Source organism: Hypanus sabinus, chromosome 14 (genome assembly GCF_030144855.1).
Source record: "Hypanus sabinus isolate sHypSab1 chromosome 14, sHypSab1.hap1, whole genome shotgun sequence".
Lineage (NCBI taxonomy): Eukaryota > Metazoa > Chordata > Chondrichthyes > Myliobatiformes > Dasyatidae > Hypanus > Hypanus sabinus.
Genome location: NC_082719.1, coordinates 82,834,177 through 82,852,696, shown reverse-complemented (window position 1 = coordinate 82,852,696; position 18,520 = coordinate 82,834,177). Strand labels below are relative to the sequence as shown.

General features: G+C 41.3%; 1 protein-coding gene across 3 annotated transcripts in view; it reads left to right on the top strand.

The window, feature by feature from the left end:
* The first annotated feature begins 1,671 nt into the window (after positions 1-1,671).
* Positions 1,672-18,520, top strand: part of LOC132404927 (talin-1) — a 230,382-nt gene continuing 213,533 nt past the window's right edge. For 2 of the 3 annotated variants that reach the window (XM_059989539.1, XM_059989537.1), the window contains exon 1: positions 1,672-1,830. The gene's annotated coding sequence lies outside the window, so the exon portion shown is untranslated. Of the gene's footprint in view, positions 1,831-2,359; positions 2,380-18,520 lie in introns of those variants that run through there. The other variant, XM_059989538.1, reaches the window with a different exon arrangement.

The following is an 18,520-nucleotide window of genomic DNA, read 5'->3' as shown; positions in this document are numbered from 1 at the left end:
GTTTTGTTGAGTAACTCCGCTCTACCCGCCTAAAGCAGAACCTTTCGGTGGCCAAACATTTTAATTCCGATTCCTATTCCCATTCCCGATCCGACATATCGATCCATTCCCTCATCTTGTGCACCCTCAGGGTGGAGAAGCAACGACTTATATTCTGTCTGGGTAACCTCCAACTTGATGGCATGAATATCGATTTCTCTTTCCGGTAAAAGAAGGATCTCTCCCCCTTCCCTTCTTCTATTCCTCATACTGGCCGCTTATCACCTGTCTGTCACCTCGCCCTGGTCCCCCCCCCCCCCTCCCCTCCCCTCCATATTCTCCTTTTGTCCATTGTCCTCTCCTGTCAGATTCCTTCCTCTCCAGCTCTTTACCTTATCTACCCAACCGGTTTCACCTATCACCTTCGAGCACACCTTCTTACCCCCCCCCCCCGCCATCTTTTTATTCTGGGGTGTTACCCCTTTCTTTCCAGTCCTGAAAGAAGGATCTCGGCCCAAAACGTCAACTGTTTATTCATTTCCATGGACGCTGCCTGACCTGCTGAGTTCATCCAGCATTCTGTGGGTCTGTTGCATTAGATTTTCAGCATCTGCAGAAGTGTTTATCGGAGATCCTTCTGAAAATGGATCACCAGAAGAACAGGTATCATTGTAATCCTCTTCCCATAAACTGCATTCTGCACTGCCTATGTGTTAGCCATCTCCTTAAAATCGGCAATCAAACTGCAATTATAATTGTAATATAGCAGAGGACGAGTACGATCAGCTCTGTAGAGGCAGAAACGTGATATTAAATGCGCTGTGCATCACAGTTAGGATCAGCTACTGGATTTACTGTTACACGGTATTTTCAATATTGTTAGTTCTCCACCTCCCAGCTCAAGCTTAATTAAAGATGGAAATGGCAAGTTAGGCTGTTTTTCCCCCCATTTTTTTAAACTCACCCCCACCCTATTCAATGTGCTGAGGTTAAGGTTACCCACTATGCATCAGCTCTTAAGTTACTTTAATGTAAACTAGAAAGTATTGACAAACTCCTCTCTCATACATCAATACAAATAGATGGGACGGTGCATGGCCGAGGAGGTCTTAGAAAGTGATGGTTGCTTACACCAATCTGATTAACTGTGGTTTTCGAGTTACTGTCGTCTTATTTATTCTTATTAAGTGCATTGTATTTATTCAAGAATATATTATATTTGTTGTAAATGCCATTTTTAGTCCAAAATTAAACAATGGTTAATTTTGAACCATATATTTTTATCAATTTTTATCATCGTGCAATTTACTTAATGTTGTCAATCGAATGGCAACATGAAAGATGAATGTGGTGAGAGAATGCCGATAATTCTATCAATAGAAAATGAAATATTTCTATTCGATTAGAAATAGAATTGAAGTGTTTACTTCTCATTCGCAGTAGAATGGAAATGTAACTGCAGCTGAATATCTGTGGTCCAGCAAACAATTTGAAAGGTGTGTACCTCAAGACTTAAAAGCAACAGCGCGGAATCATCTCTGCACTTGAGACCGAGCGGAATCAGTAAGGTTTATGAGCGGTGTATGTTGAAGCGTCTTTTTTTCATTCACAAAGCGGCGAGAGATGAAGTCGCCAGCAGCGCAACGCCTTGCCCCAGATCCGCCTAGTGCTTTACGTCAAGTTGGAGCGTGGACCGGACGCGCGAAGGGCGGAGTCTGGTCTGTGTAAGAGAGCTGGGCTTCTTTTCTGCCGTTCAGCTCGTGGGCAGCAACATGCGCTGCGATTGAGGACTGGAGCAGCCGGGAGTGAAGAAAACTAGTGGAGAAACTTCCAGCGGCCTTGGGGGGAAAGGTGAGTCAAGTCAGTCAATGCAGTAGGGTTCCGTGGAGGGTTAAAGTAAGAACAGTGAGCAGAGGAGAGATATTTGGGGGGGTGGGGGTGGAATTGGAACGCGACTTGCCTGCGGTTCATGAGAGACGGTAGGAAGTACTGGGTGTGGGATGTGCCGAGTCCTGGAGGCTGGATGGGCTTCTTTCGACGGGGCTTGGGGCGCTCCAGGTCGCCGCTTGTTGCTGTTAGGGAAGGGGAAGTCGAAGCAGGCGCTCACCGCACCCGTTACTTCGCTGTAATCAAATCTCTTGCTCAGCCTCAACTTCTCAAATCGTCACACCCGGAAAATGCCTCGAGTGGGTCCGATTGGTTCCTGCTGAGGGAAAGAAGTGCAAAGAGAGAGGCACATTCCGTTCCAAGTTTTCCCCCTTTTAGACATTGTGTTTGTTTTATATACATACAAAGAAACGTGGCAAACTCCTGTCTTTTCGGCTCCTGGGGCCGTGGGTGGTTTTTCCCATAATCAGATTTGATGACATGCATCTCTTCCTGTTCTTTGTAGCCTGCGAGGTGAGTTTCTTGAAAAATAATTTTACTAAACGGGTTAACTTGAAGGGCGTATTAGGTTTTCTGCGGTTGCAAAGAGACGTTGCACGGTCCCAGGAAGTCTGTTGTTTTATCTTGCAGGGCAAATTAAGCTATATATGTTTTAGTTGAACTGGCAGAATTCTAAGTGACTCCCCATTCAAGCGCTTATTTTGCGTTTTGTGATTGCTTTTATCTCCAGACGTTTTCACCCCCTTTCTGATTCTGCAGCATGGTTCTGCGGTAGGGTACATTTTAAATGGATGGTTGGCAGTCCAAAATCATTGCTGTAGGAAACTTGGTGTGAATAATTCTGAACCCAGGAAGATTTAAGATTGAGATTTAAACTTTGGGGTTGTTCTACTGCCATGAGAAGACTAAGTTTCACTTCATGAAGATCTAGATTCTAGTTCCTGGTGTGTAGAATAATTTACTGGAGTTGTGGGGAAAGGACTTCTATTATGAGGGCTTACTAGCGTGAGATCCCGATGTTTCATCCAATAGATCCAATGACATTTCACTTTTTGGACTTCTTTTTGGGTGCAGAATGGATGCAGAATTTGTCAGGGTAGGATGTTTACTGGATAGGAGTCTAAAATCAAGGGCTACAATCCCAGAATAAGATGTAGGCCATTTTAGGGCTAAAATGAGGGAAGAGTATTTTTCAATCAAAGGATACTGAATTGTTGAAATTCTCTATCTCAGAAAGCCACCTCAGAAAGTCAGCCATTTCCTTAATTCTAAACAGGGTTGATTGATTGAAAGGGAGCTGAGAAAGAAGATTTGCCTTGCCCTTGATGAATGTTAGAGCAGTCTTGAAAGACCAGATAGATTCTTCTCATCTTTGGGTTCTTGAGTTGTGTTTTATTGGCTATTTAATTTTACTTTTTTTAAAAACTCTTGAAGGAATGCAACATGCTCATGCTGGTTTTGGAATATTACACAATTGGTAGTGAAGACAGTGAATGTGAAAGCAGCTTTTTAAAGAGCTGTGTTTTGATTTTGAATGCTTTAGTTTGAACTATGTTGAGTTTAAGTTTTACCTTCCCTGCCCAACGAATGCATAAGTAGCATAACAGGTGGCAGAAGACTTTAAGATGATTCTGATGGCAGATGCTTCTGATTTCGCTTTGACCTTTGTAATAAGTAACATGGGGTAACTGGATGAAATTTGCGCTCGTGTTGGTAGATAAGTTGCAGCTAGTGCATTAATTTGAATGCATAAAGTTACTAAGCATTTCTGTATTGGCCAATTCTAAACAACCCAGTTGCTGCTGTTGTGGCAACCCCTACGGATTTATTATATTTGTGTGTGCCCCTGGCTCCAATAATGGTTGTTGCAAAGTCAAAGATATGTATTTTATACTTTATTAGCAAACATACAATCTTGAAGTGATGAAACTGAGTGTAATTGAGCAGTCAACAAACGATATGACATCTGTCGGCCCCCAGCTGCATACCACCGGAACAGAGCACAAATACATAACTTATTCCCTTTGCTTTTACCATGCCCCCACTCATGTGACTAGTTACTATAATAAACACACAACACAGAATACAATGCAGATCAAGAACAGATGCATGGCTCCTACAGTAGATTTGGATTTTTAAAATGAAGGTTGGTGATTGGTGTATTACAGAATGCAAGTTTACAGCAGAATTAGAAGGAAAATTGGACTTTGGAATAAATGCATGGATTAAAAGGCATGGGAAATGGGTTTCAGTTAAATAATTTTAAAAACAGAACTGGACATTTGCTAAATGTGAGATGATGAGGACATTTTTGCTAATGTTAGGTATGTAACTATTTAGTGGCATATGAAATGACAACTGCTGGAAATTTTGAATGAGTGACAGTATCTTGCAAAGAAGGGGTTACTTCTTGGAAAACCAATGTAAAGAATGATTATTTGTGTTTTAAGTAAACAATTGTCAGTTGAAGCTTGATTATCTGAAGGAGGTGTGAGAAATTTTAAGCAAGTCTCTCCGAAAATGACCAGACATTTATTTTCTGAGCAAAATATTTGCTTCATTAATTATGTTGCTTGTGTGACTCCACAGCACTAGGGTTCGTTCTTTGTTTTCGGAGGCTACGTAGGTGGTTAACATGGAGCTTGAGATGGGACTAAATCTGATATTGATATCTATGTTCCCGTTAATTGGCTCCAGGTTGTTGTGACCAGCAGATCTTGAGAAAATTGGAATCTTCATTAATAAGAACATGCTGTTAAATAATTCCATTCCATACTATCATAATTGAAACAGGATGAGTTAAGAAATAAATACGTCATAGATTGCTGGAGCTTTAACATTGTATGAAGAGTTAAGAATCCACAAGGTTCCAAGTTTTCTCACTACTTGGTCTTGCCCAGCCAGTTTTATTTTGTCCAGGAGAACTGATCAATGATAATGAAGTATTTACATTGTGTTAAATCCAGCATGTTATGTTATTGTTTTGCATTTGTACAGAATTTTTAAAGATAATGTTGCAGAAATGTTTCTGATATCAGTGTTCCTATTTCTTTAAAGCAATAACAGTTCCTGTGATGATGCAAGTTGAGGCTTCCCTTTGTCATTTGCTTTACATATTGGAAAGAATGAAGGAAACAGATGAAATTTGATGATTATTCAAAAATGTGTGGGTTATTTCAGAGGGCATGGATTTGTTAATAGCAAGTTTTGCTTAAAATAGTTTAATAGTTCTTGAGGAAATGAATAAGTAAGAACGTTCGATCAAACAAATGCCAGGGGTGGCGTTGGAGGCAGGTACATTAGGGGCACTTACAAACCTAGAGGGTCTCCCTCTTCCCCCCATTTGTGACATTTACTGGGACCATTGTGTATGAAGCATTGTTGAGAATCCCTACCACCCACCCACCAGTGTTTGACCCACCACTATCAGGAAGGAGGTACAGGAGCATCAGAACTATGACTGCCAGGCTGGGTACCAGCTTCTTCCCTCATGCTGTGAGACTAATGAATACCCTGCCACAATCGAGGTCGCTTCATTAGGACAGCGATCTGTTTACCTGCATCTATTTTATTAACTTATTTGTAGTAATGTGTTGTGATATAATTTGTGGGTGCACTGCGGTCTGGAAGAAGGTTGTATCGTTTGATTGGGTGGCAAGGTGGCGTAATGCTTTACAGCACCAGTGACCTGGGTTCAATTCTCGCTAAGGTCTGTCTGGGGTTTGTACATTCTTCCCGTTCCTGCATGGGTTTCCTCCGGGTGCTCCGGTTTCCTCCCACAGTCCGAAGAGTCGGATAGTAGGCTAATTGGTCTGTGATTATTCTAGGGTTAAATAGCAGGTTATCTGGGTGGTGTGGCTCATCGGCCTGGAAGGTTCTGTTCAGACTGGTATCTCTAAATAAATAAATAAATAAAATATGTATAGTCAGTACTCGAAATTAGATAGGCAAGTGGATGAATACAGATCTTAAAAAAAAACCCTGGTTAGTCTACACTTGGAATATTGTATTTAGTTCTGCTCATCTCATTATAGGAAGATGTGAAAGATTTAGAGAGGGTGCAGAAGAGATCAAACAGGATGTTGCCTGGATTAGAGAGCATGTCTTAAGAGGAAAGGTTGAGCAACGTGGGGAAGGTGTGTCTGTGGAATTCATTGCTACGGGTGATGGAGGTCAAGAGATTGGGTATATTTGAAGAGGAGGTTACGTGGAGAAGACAGGAGAATAGGGTTGAGAGAGAAAATAAATCAGCCACGATTGAATGGTGGAGCAGACACAATGGGCTGAATGGCCTAATTCTTCTATGTCTTATGGTCGACAACTGCTGGGCTCCCGGATTCCTGAGAAAGTGGAACAGGACTTGTTAACTTTCAGCTTCACAATATTTCACAGCTGTAAAGCATGGTAATGAGAAGGCAAGCCTGATAGATACCTTTTTGTCTTTGCAATTAGCAGCTTGTTTCACACGATACATACTTGTGCCAAAGATGATAGTGACTTCATGGATCTTTGCAATGAGCTGGTAAGCGAGCTGTCAAGGGTAGAGCTGAGATAACACAATTAATTCCTGTTGTTCAGAGTTTCGTTGTTGGTATAGATTTTGCTCTGACGTACCAGCTGCCAACCTGATTTGGATTGCCATTCTGAAGTGTGTGCATCAGAGATCATGATACATAATTGAGCAGGTAAGTTGCAGATGAATGCGCCAGCATCTGCAAAGAGCTGATTCTAATTAGTGAACAGGGTGATGACTATTTTCCTCTGAATTTGGCTGAAACTGAACAAACTGCCATCTGTCCTCAATTCAATCAATACAGTAGATTGGTCATTTCAAAGTAAACTTGAGAAGAATGTAATAGCTGGCAGGCTTTCAATGCAGACTCTGTCTCATTCTCGTTCTCATTGTTGTCCTCTTTCTTCTGAAAAGAGCTTTTATTGTGGATGGCCAATTTTCAATGGTATCCTTCAGATGTCTTAACTGGTGTAGTGTGCCAAAGATTTTTGGCAAGCCAAGTGATGTGAAGAGAGGTACCTTCGTTAAGTTCTGCAACAAATACTGTGCTGAGGAATGCCAGCTTTAGGCTGTCTAGTTCTGAATCCTTATTGGATCTTGCATTAGGTAATTTTGCAAGAACACCCTGGGCAGAGAGGTTCCTCAGTGGTTGTTGCAGTCTGTCATGTCCTCTTTCAAAAAGTCTACAAAATGTGTTGGACATACCTGTCTCTCACAGGCAAGATCCTCCCCATCACTGAGCACATTTACAAAGATTGCTGCCACAAGAAAGCACCCGCATCATTCAGAAAATGCTCTCTTCTTGCTACTACCATTGGGTAGGAGATACAGGACCCTTGGATCTCGTACCATCAGGTTCAGGAACAGTTATTACCCTTCAACCATCAAGCTTCTGAACCTGCATGGATAACTTCAATCACCTCAAATCTGAACCAAATCCATAACCTATTGACTCACTTTCAAAGACTCTACAAACTTATGTTCTCAGCATTATTTATATATTTAAAAATGTATTATTTGTGTGATTTGTCTACTTGCACATTGGTTCTTTGTCAGTCTTCGTTATGTAAAGAGTTTTCATAAATTCTCCTGTATTTCATATTTTCCTGTAAATGCCTTCAGGAAAATTAATCTCAGAGTTGTATATGGTGACATATGTGTACTTTGATAATAAATCTGCTTTGAACTTTATTGGATTGGTAATTATTTTTGCATTTTTGTTATCCTTGCATATGTAACTTCATAACAAAATGGACAGATGTTGTTTGCTAACTGCTTCACTTTTTTTTGGACCCTCATGACTCCAAATAATTAGTACTCCGTTTGACCGAGAAGGTTAGCAGGTAGATGTTTTTGATAGATTGTTGACAACTTTGAGAATTGGAGTTTATATGTGATCCCTTCTATTCACCCTCCCCCATCCTTGTCTTGTTGGAGGTAGTGTGTTGCATGTCACCCGCTCCATTGCTCAAGAATTACTTTTAGTTTTGAAATTGCTGTCCTTTTCCAAGTTGAACCTAGCGTTCTCTTGATTGCTTCATGGGCCTAGGAAAGGCTTCCCCTTTCAGTGCCGATTTAAATCTATTTTGCATAGGTTTCCCTTGTCTATTTTTGAGTGTATTCTCTAAGATTGTGGCCCATGAAACCACTAATCTCTTTGAATTTAAGCTCAAAGTTCGAAGTAAATTTATTATCAAATTATGTATAGATCACCAGATGCTATCCTGAGAGACATTATCTTGCAATCATGCACAGAACAAAAATACAATAGAATCAAATGAAAAACTACACAGAAAGACAGGAAAGCAACCAGTGTGAATGGATAAACAAATAAATAACACCGAAAACATGAGTTGTAGAGTCCTTGGAAGCAAGGCCATTGGTTGCAGAAGTAGTTCAGTGTTAAAGTGAGTGAAGTTATCCACACTGTTTCAGGAGCCTGATAGTTGAAGGGTAATAACTGTTCTTGAACCTAGGGAATGTGGGACTTAAGGCTCCTGTACCTCTTTCCTGATGGCAGCAGCAAGAAAAGAGCATGTCTTGGATGGTGGGTGCCTGTGGTGCTGGATGCTGCTTTCTTGTGGCAGCTCTTCTTGTAGATGTTTTCAATGATGGGGAGGATTTTTCTGTGATTAGCTTTGTAAGCTTTTCTATTCTTGGGCATTGGTGTTTCCATACCAGGCTGTGGTGCTCTGGGTTTGTTTGTGACATGATTGTGTGTTTACTTTTCCTCTGTCTGAAAGGAGCAGATGTTTGGAAGTTACAAACCAACGGCGTTTTCAGTTTGTTGCTTCAGATATGTCCTTAGCAGTGGTCAGTGTCTTTTTCTTGAAATTTTGTAGTAGCTGTCAAGAATTGGACACTTCACGTTAGTTGTTTTCATGTGGGCTCCTACACTTGTGCAATTTGATTCTTGTTTTTGATTTTCCATTTACACTTTTGCATGAGGAACCTTTTTAGATGTAACTGGAGTTTGCTGTTGAAAAGAGTATGGGCACTGCAGCAATTGTTGTATAGTACACGTGTTTGGGGCAATTGGGGTTTTGGGTCAAGGTGATGTTATTTCCATGTGACTTTCCTGAGGCTGCAGCCATGAAAATTGGTGCTCGAAAGAAACAGTTCATGAGGCACAAAGCTTACAGCTACACAGGCTATTTTTGCAGAGTTTACCACTGCTGTATTGGTTAGTGATGTCTTCCCAGTGCTCCTAGCTCCTACCCATATAGGCATCAAAAATGTCCATTTGTAATTTAGCATGGGCATTCCTGACTTGGTTCAGTTGAGAACAGAACTTGCCTTTACACTAGTAGAAGCAACAACAGTGATGAGCCTAGTCAGTCATAGGCAATGAAAAGGTGCAAATGGATGTGGGTAGGGGAAACAAATGAAGTTTCCTACAAGTTCAGGTGTAGGTTCAAGTTCAGGTTCAGCTGTAAAGATACACAATTTTGTAGGTTTTACTGAAAATGGCATAAAGTACAAAAATGAAGTATTTAAGAACAGTTCACAAACTGCTGGAAGAAATCGGAGGGGCACTTCTGACTGAAACATTGACTGTTTATTGTCCCCTGTAGATGGTGCCTGATCTGCTGAGTTCCTCCAGCATTTTGTGGGTGTTGTTCAAGATTTTCACCCCAGCAGAATCTCTTGTGTTTGTGACATATTTATGTATTTGTGCAAAAGGTTATCTAATTCCATCGTCATGTGATTTCAAGTGATACCTTCTCACAGTATATGATTGAGACACTCAACTATTTAATTTTCCAGTCATAAAATATACATTAGAAACGGAGGAGGATGTACAGTTTTGGGAGTAATTGCAGAGATGTGACTAAAATTCTGCCTGTTTCAGTAAGAAGTTGTGATGTGCGCATTGGAATGACTTTTAAGGATGTATTTCTTTTAAATCTTGGTGAGTTGAGTTGACCAGCTGCTAAACCACAGGAGGTCTCAAAGCAAAGCATGATTCCTCTTGTACCCAACATTTTGTATGAACACTTTTCAATAGAGTTGCTGATTAGTGATGTGTGTGGAAGTCCAAGCCAAAGTTTTATTAAAAACCAGTTCTGGAATGTTAAGGCCCTAAAGTTCCTTCTCCTCTGAGTTTTGCAACACTTATACATGCCAGAGCAAATCATGCTTTACTTGTAAAAAGAAATATTTTAATATATTGTGCACATCTAAATGTTCTGCAAAGTTCTATCAGGTGGCAAAATCTAAGGAGTAATAATAACATACTGAGTTCAGACAGCTATCATGAATGCTCTTTGCTGATGCAAGTGTGAGGTTAAAATGTGTGAAAAGCCATATGGCCTCAAGAATCATTCCCGGAGAACAACTTCAATCTGATCAGAACTCCCAACACAATCAGTAGCTGAGAAACAGTGTACCGATCAGTTGCTTATTTAAGTCCGCAGTTCTACAAGGAGCCTAATGCAACTTGGTTAAACTTGGGTTGTGCAATGACATTGAGTGCAGTTTATTACATTAGGTAAAAACACCCAAGGCTTATCAATATGATGCATTGATTTATGCTCTGAAAGGCAGCTCAGATCTTAAAGTAGCCTTAATATTTAAGCTCTCAGTGACATTCAAAAGAAATGGTTAGTCACGGGCTTGTCTTTGTGCTACTTGTCTTTGATTAAATCTAGAAAGATGAACCAGAAGAATAATACTTCAGGCACCTACATTGGTTCCAGAAATGGGTATTGTTACTTTGGCTGGCTAATAAAGATGCTACCTGATTGTGGTGTTGTAGGATACTGCCATGTTGTCAGACTGCAAAAGCACATGCAAGCAGAATATTTCGTGGTTGTAGGATTAAAGGTGCATTGGCCTGTTGCACTTCTGATTCAAGTGGTGGAGCTCTGTATGGATTGCACAACACTTTAGAGTTACCTTCATGAAACCAGTTTGTCCATGATTATAGATTGCATATTGTTGAACATGTCAGTATCCGTAAGATCTAGACCTTTGATCTGTAGGTTGTTTCCCTTTAGAATCCAGTGGGAATGAAGCAGCTTTGAAACTTTGAGTTAAAAATGACTTGAGCAGCGGCAGAGGTAAATAGTGATGGAATTTGGCCATCTGCTTCCATCTCCAGGATCTCCTGACTCAGAGGGCTTAGCCCAACTACTGACTTCCTCATCTATCCCTTGCTCCCTTCAGACTTGACCTTTTAAATGACCTTGGCTGTCCATGGCTCTCCGAATGTCTGATGCTATTTCTGTTCGGCATAATCTTGAGGTCATCTGCGAGTCACCCCACAAATGCAGGGCAAGTGATGATGATTCAGTTGGTAGCAACGTTGACTGTGAATTTTTTTTTTTAAAGTTCAAAGCAAAAGCAAGATTTATTATCAGAGTACATAAATGTCACCACATAGGTTCTTTTTCTGCGGGTGTAGTTAGCAAAAATATAGAACGGTAACTCTAAACAGGATCAATGAACAAACTGTGAAAATGTAAAAATAAATGGCAGTAAATAACAAGTTTGAAATGAAAGAACATGAAATAATAACGAGTCCTTAAAGTGAGACCTTTAGTTATGGGAATTCCAGAAATAGAACGAGTGTAGTTCAATGGTTCTACTTAATATTAAAGATTCAACTTTATTGTCATTGTGCCAGATACAAAGACAGTACAGATACAAAGCTAATGGAATGCAATTAGCATCTAACCAGAAGTGCAAAAGAATAGTGTTATTTACAAAATAACTGCGAATAAAAAGTAAGTGCTACAGGCATACAAATATAAAAGTACTGAGACAGTCCAATATGGGTGCAATACTGCTTAGCGCTGTGATGTGAGGTTCAGCAGGGTCACAGCCTCAGAAAAAGCTCTTCCTGTGCCTGGTGGTGCGGGAGCGGAGGCCCCTGTAGCACCTACCGGATGGGAGGAGAGTAAAAAGTCCATGGTTAGGGTGAGATGCATCCTTGATAATGCTTTTCGCCCTGCCCAGGCAGCGCTTATGGTAGATGTTCTCAATGGTGGGCAATTGGGTGCCAATAATCCGCTGGGCAGTTTTCACCACCTGCTGGAGTGGTTTGCAGTCCGATATGGGACAATTGCCATACCACACTGAGATGCGTTTGGTGAGTATGCGCTCAATGATAAATTTAAGATATAACCTGAAATTCTTACTCTCAGCAGACATCCATGAAATAACCCCAAAGAATGAATGACAGAAAAAAGGTACAGGAACCCCAAAGCCCCTTGTCCCCCTCCCATGCACAAGTAGCAGCAAGCAGCATCAACCCTCCCTACCCCCATTTATCTTAGCATAAAACATCAGCATTCCCACAACTCACCATGCCAGCAACAGCAAAACCCCAAAGAGAGACCATGGTCTACAGTACATCAAAAACTAACTGTTCACTCCAACATTTTCGACATCCCACATGCTCTCTCCCTTACAAAAAAGGGAGAGACAGATATCGTTCCTTCTGCAGCGACAGGGAGAGAGTCTGAAGCCTGTTCAAGATTCTAGGTAGTAACTATTCTTGAACCTGGTGGTGAGAGTCCTGGGGCACTTGTACCTTCTACCTGATGGCTGGTGCGAGGAAAGAACATGGCCTAAATGGCAAGAATCTTTGATGAATGCTGCTTTTCTGTGGCAATGTTTCATGTTGTTGTGCTCAATGGTTCATAAGGCCCTGGACTTGTTAAGATATTTGAGAATAAAAAAATTTGGCTTGGCCCAGTGAATTAGCGAGAGAATGTTACGTTGTCCAAAATGCCATTTTGTGCATGATGGATTTGTTCAACATGTCCTTGTCAATACTTTTATTCACAAGTAATGAAAAAGATTTACCTGGCTATTACCACAGGGCAGTCTGAAATAGCCTGCTCTGTCCATCTGGCCAGTAGTTTCCATTGTTATTAGCTGTCAAGTTACTTTGGCCACAAAGCTCTTCTGAGAATGCAGAAAGAAATAATCAAATTGTGTTTTAATTGCTTGTTCATTTTAAAAAAAAAACTAAATTCTGAAATCCAGTACTTTAACCTCTTGGCCTCTTAACTCTTTTTTTAAAGAAGGTTGACTGTTTTGCTTTATGTTCTGTCCACATGCCCCCGTGTCATGTTAAGTGACTCATTAAATATTGTTTGACAGTTCTTCATTCAGCTGTCTTAGGAGGCTTTCTTGTAAAAAGGTTGTAATATCAAGTGTTGACATCTGGAAAAACTGATGTTTTCATGCCAAACCAATATAGATCGACAACAATTGAGCTACAGTATATGTGATATGCAGGATACAATGATTTCTTCCCTCCTCTTCCCTCACCCATTTCAGAGGATAGTTGTAAGAAATTAATGTTTAAATAAATTTGATAAATATTTTTAATTTTGAGAAAGTTAGGATTATGTTCCAATTAGATGCCACTGTAGCATCTTCCCCATGGAATGTGTGGGTGCTCTGGTTTCCTCCTACAGTCCAAAGACATTGGTCATTGTAAATTGTTCCCTGATTAGGTTAGGGTTAAATCAGGGTCACTGGGGTGGCATGGCTCAAAGGACTTACTCTGCGCTGTATGAATAAATAAGAACAGAAGCTTAAATCATCCAATTTGTTTGATTGTGAATCCTTGAAAGGTCCACTGGGCAGGTGAATGGCCCCAAGGAGGTATATTGGCACCTCCTGTTTGTTTCGATTTATAAACAACCAACCATTCAATCCATCCAGACATTTACAGCTTTATCAAGGCAGTGTAAGTATTTGCAGTACAAGCCAGATATTTGGCCAGATGGAGTGCATACAGTAACCACTCCATTAGTCAGGCTAAACCATCGCCCCATTCTGCTCCCCCCAAAAAAAATCACAGATCAGCCTTTTCTTACCATTACATTTGTCATGATGGGTAGAAAGCTGAATGCTGTGCCTATTCTGCTCAACATTCACACCCATTTTACCTCAGTGATACTGAACTGCACGCACTCTCAAGGCCAGAATGAAAAGAATAATAAGTAAAGTGTGTGTCTGAAACAACAATATTTAGTAGCCTGCAGATGCAACACAGGGGCGCCACTATGCTTGCCCTCAATTCCTTCAATGCCAAGAATGAGAGCGCACTGTCTATGAAATAAAACTTGACCTGGTGTCGAAGGACAGCTGCAGAAACATCATTGCCTGCATTAATCCAGCAAATGTCAACAGCTTGTATATTTTTGCTGAATTAACACCAGTGTGCATCCAGAGAGCTGTGGCCAGCCAGGAAGAAGGGAAAAAACATTTAACACACCAAGCCCCGTTCTGTGATCACACTAATGCAGGTGCTTCCTCATGGCAACGCTAGCGCAGTGCGTGTTGGTGGAGAGTTGTGGAATGTAGGACTTGCAGACTTTGGCTTTGGGATGACTGACTAGCAGTGCTAGGTTTGCAGATGAACGGTGACAAAGGCTGTGAAAGAATACAGCATGTTGTTGATCTGTTTGGAAATTTGGGCAGTGAAAAGATTGATGAAGTTTACTCAGGAAAACTGTGAGGGTGATGCATTTTGTGGGGCCAAAAGCAAGAGGAAACTACAGTAAAAGGCAGGACCTTAGGATCTTTGATATGCAGTGGTGTTATTTTTTACTAAGTCAAATCAAGTCAAGTTTATGGTCATTTAACTGTGTGCATGTATACCGTCAAATGAGACAATGTTTCTCTAGACCAGGGTGTAAAGCACCATAGTATAGGTACCATGCATACCACACAATCATTTGTGACAGGAGGGATAAAATCTACAGATGAAACAAATAACAAACTAAAGTGCAAAAATTAAATATTGTAAGGTGCCGAACAGATTAACCAGTGATACTTTGAATGCAGTGCAGCCGGGAATTCAGAAGCCTAATGGCCTGAGGGAAGAAACTGTTTCCTACCCTGACCGTTCTTGTTTTTATGCCTCGGAGTCTCCTTCCTGATGGTAGAAAGTCAAAGAGGGTGCTGGTTGAGTGGGTGGATCCTTAATGATACTAAAACGTGCAGCACACCTGATAAATGTCCCTAACGGATGGTAGGGAGATCCCTGTGATCCTCTCAGACATTCTCTCACAGTTCTGGGATACATGTCCGATCCTTACAGACCATCACTCCCGCAGTGACTGTACTGGAGAAGAGGCATTTACCCACCACTTTGTAGTCTGTAGGTTTGCAAAGGGGGTGTGGAGAAAGATTGAAGGGCCTGGGTCGTGGTTCATCCCAAGTAGTTGTGTGACAGAAGATTCTGTGACCTACGGGTTGTTCCCAGGGGGAGACACACAGATGAATATCGAGGGCTGCTGGCAGAGCATCAGCTTGGTGAAAGATGGTCTGTTCGAAGTGGTTAGTCTGCCAGCACATTGAGTCCATGGAGATACAGTACACTGCCGACTGACACATTCCAGTTTGCGGGAGTACGTACTGAGGGACACACTGAAGCTTGGTGCAGTGCAAAGGTTCTGTGGGGAAGGACCACAGTGTCGGGTTCTTCTGCTACTGCTGGGCAAGGGGCTGGATTGGGGGAGGAAGCCCCTCAATTATTGTAGTAGTATAGCACCCCAGGGAGCCACATGAATGGCAGCAGTACTATTGATTGATCTGTAGGAATGTAATGCAAGTGTACTGAAAATATTGACTTTGAATGTAAAGAATGAAAATTTTTTGCACAGTTTATTCTTGTAAGTATATTTTTTTATTATGAATAAAGTTTATTTTTTAAAAAATGTGGTGTAGGGGTACCACAGTAGTATAGCATTCAGCATGATGCTGTTACAGCCACAGTAGCGCAGGGTGTCAGAGTTAAATTCTGATCCAGTCTAAAAGGAGTTTGTACATTCTTCCCTGTGCATGCATGATTTCGTGCTCTGGTTTCCTCGCATAGTCCGAAGATGTACCGGTTAGGAGGTCAATTGGTCATTGTAACTTGTCCTGTGATAAGGCTGGCATTAAATCAGTTGGTTGCTGAGCAACGTCAGAACAGAGGTGGTGGAACCGGGCTGAGAGCAAGGGGCAAGCCAATACTTGATTGATCTGAGCACTGGGCCAGATTGGAAATGTCGAGTATGGGCTGAATTGAGGCAATGGGTCTGAGGCACAAGATCACACTCCAGTGGCATGGCCCAGGTCAAAGAGTGGGGAACGACGGGCTGTTTGGCTGAGTTAAGTGCTGGGCCGATTGGAAAGATCAGGGTGTCTGGGCCAGAGGTGAGGGAAAGGCCAGTGTACAGCTTACTGCTCTGCAAGGTTTCGTCAACTCTGCACTGAACTGAGGCTGTGGTCTCCAACTAATGGCCTCTTGAATTGGCTATTTCTGGCTTCATGGCTGTCAACTCAATTTTGTGAACTTCAGATTTGAATATTGTTTGCTTACTTTTATTGTGTACACAATTTGTTATTTTTCCTGCACATTGGATGTTTGACAATGAACGTTTTCCACGGGTTCTATTGGGTTTCTTTGTTCTATGGCTGCCTGTAAGAAGACAAATCTCATGGTTGTATATAGTATACATACCTTGATATTTGAATTTAGAGCCTCACATTAGGAGTAGGGTTAGACCACTGGAGCCCCTTGCCCAAAGGAAGATCATGGCTTATTTGATTGCTGCCTTAGTTTTACATTCTGGCCTACTCTCAGTAAACATTTACATCCCCTGTAAAGATTCTGCTTCCTCTGATTTGTTGAGGAATAAAGTTCTAAAGACCCACAATTAGAGAAAATTTCAATCCATTGGTTTTAATGTCCAAGCCCTTCAGAGACTCCGATTTCAAGATTCTCCCATAAGACCATGTTTACAATTCAGGATCTTTTGTTTATTCCTCTCATTAGAATCTGCCTGAACTGCAGAGTTACTCCAGCATTTTGTATATTTTGCTCTGGATTTTCAGAAACTGGTGTGTCAGTGTTTTAATATTGTTATGTATTTTGGGGTTTATTGGATTGAAATTCTTAAGCTCTGAAACTAAACCAGAGGTTTACTGTTTATACTTCTGACCAAAAGAGTTTTCCTTAAGGAACAGTGTTCCAAGAACAAGGAGGTATATCTGTCCTCCAGGAGCCATGCATCTGTTCATCTGTTCTGTATTATGTGCTTATTATGGCAACTAATCACATTAGTGGGGGAGGGGGGCGTAGTAAGAGTGAAGGTAATAAGTTGCGTATTCTTGCTTTATGGCAGTTTGGGACCTGCAGAGGTCCTATCCTTGCTAACCACGTAATATCAGTTCAAGATTGTATGTTTGCTAATTGTTAATAAAGGACCAAGCAAAGGGTTCAACTTTTGGCGCAATCATTGGAGCTGTGCGTGTGTCACGCAAGTATAACAAGTCCGTACGGTCGCAGGCAGGCGGCGATTGGTTTGCCACTGCATGTGCTTTACGGTTTATCTCAGTATTACACAATTGTGTTTATATATTCATTTGGGATATCCCTAAAAGATTTAATATTGTTGAAAGCCTTTCGAAGTTTATTTACTGAACAGTAGGTAATGTGCCAGCCAACTTGCACACAGCAAGCTCTCAAAAGCAGTAGTGTGATAGTTGATGTTTAATATTGAGTGGAGAGAGAAATATTTCCTGAGGAATTTGAAAAAGTCCCCATTAAAAATGATACCGTATGTCGCATCCACCTGGGAGCAGATGGTCTTATTTGTAAGTTAGGATCTTTGCTACAGGTCGACCTTCACTAATCCGGCACCATTGGGACCTATGGAGTGTCGGGTTAGTGAAAATGCCGAATTACAGAAAGATCACATTAAGCAATAGCTAACTGCCTCATCGTAACTTTAAAATATCATGTAAATCAGTACAAATTAGATAATGAAACAGAAATATTAAATGAGTAGCAAGTGAAATTTTAATAAAGTAATTTTAAAAAGTAAAGTAATAGGCACAGATAAAATAAAGGGTACAAGTAAATTTACAGGAATTAACTTGTACAGAACAGTTGAGCATTCTGCTTCTAATATACCTTCAGGCAAGGTTACACGTTTTCAAGTGTGGGGTTGTCAGGATCATCTAAATCTTCATCTTGAAAAATGAGTGAAGCATCAGGAACTGGTGCTGAAAGTGGCACAACAGTTTCTTCAAAAACTGTTTATGTTGATGGCAGCACATCTGGGTGAGCAGAAGCAGAGGTCTGAGAAAGGAGGTCTTCTATACGACACATTTCACGTGACCACGAAGCAGTCGGGGATTCGGCACTGGGCTCTTCCCTCATCACTCGCAGTTGCTGAGGGAATCCTCATTAGTTTCTTTTCCTCCGCTTAGTAATATGCTCAAATTCAGCGGGTCACCACATCTGATCTGAGGTTGTAGGCAGAAGAGAATGGAGCGCTGGCCAGGTGATGCCAGAGGGCAGTGCGTGATTGTCGGCAGGCGGGCAGAAGGGGGACTGACTCAGAGCGCGTCAGCTCCCCCGCCACTGGTGGGTGAGACGGGCAGGTACTGGGTGGTTGCACCTCATGCAAATGATATTAATAAATGCAAGAAAGCAAGTAGGAGGTGCTTGTCTGCGCTTACAAGAGCGTGCCAACATGTAAACTGATCTAGTGCAATCAAAACAATGTGCAGCAGATTGGTACGGTGGCTCAGGAAATTTGAAATTATAGTTGCACGGAAAACTTGAAATTAGTGCCGGATTATCGAAGGAACTGGATTACAGGTAGTTGGATTAGTGACTAT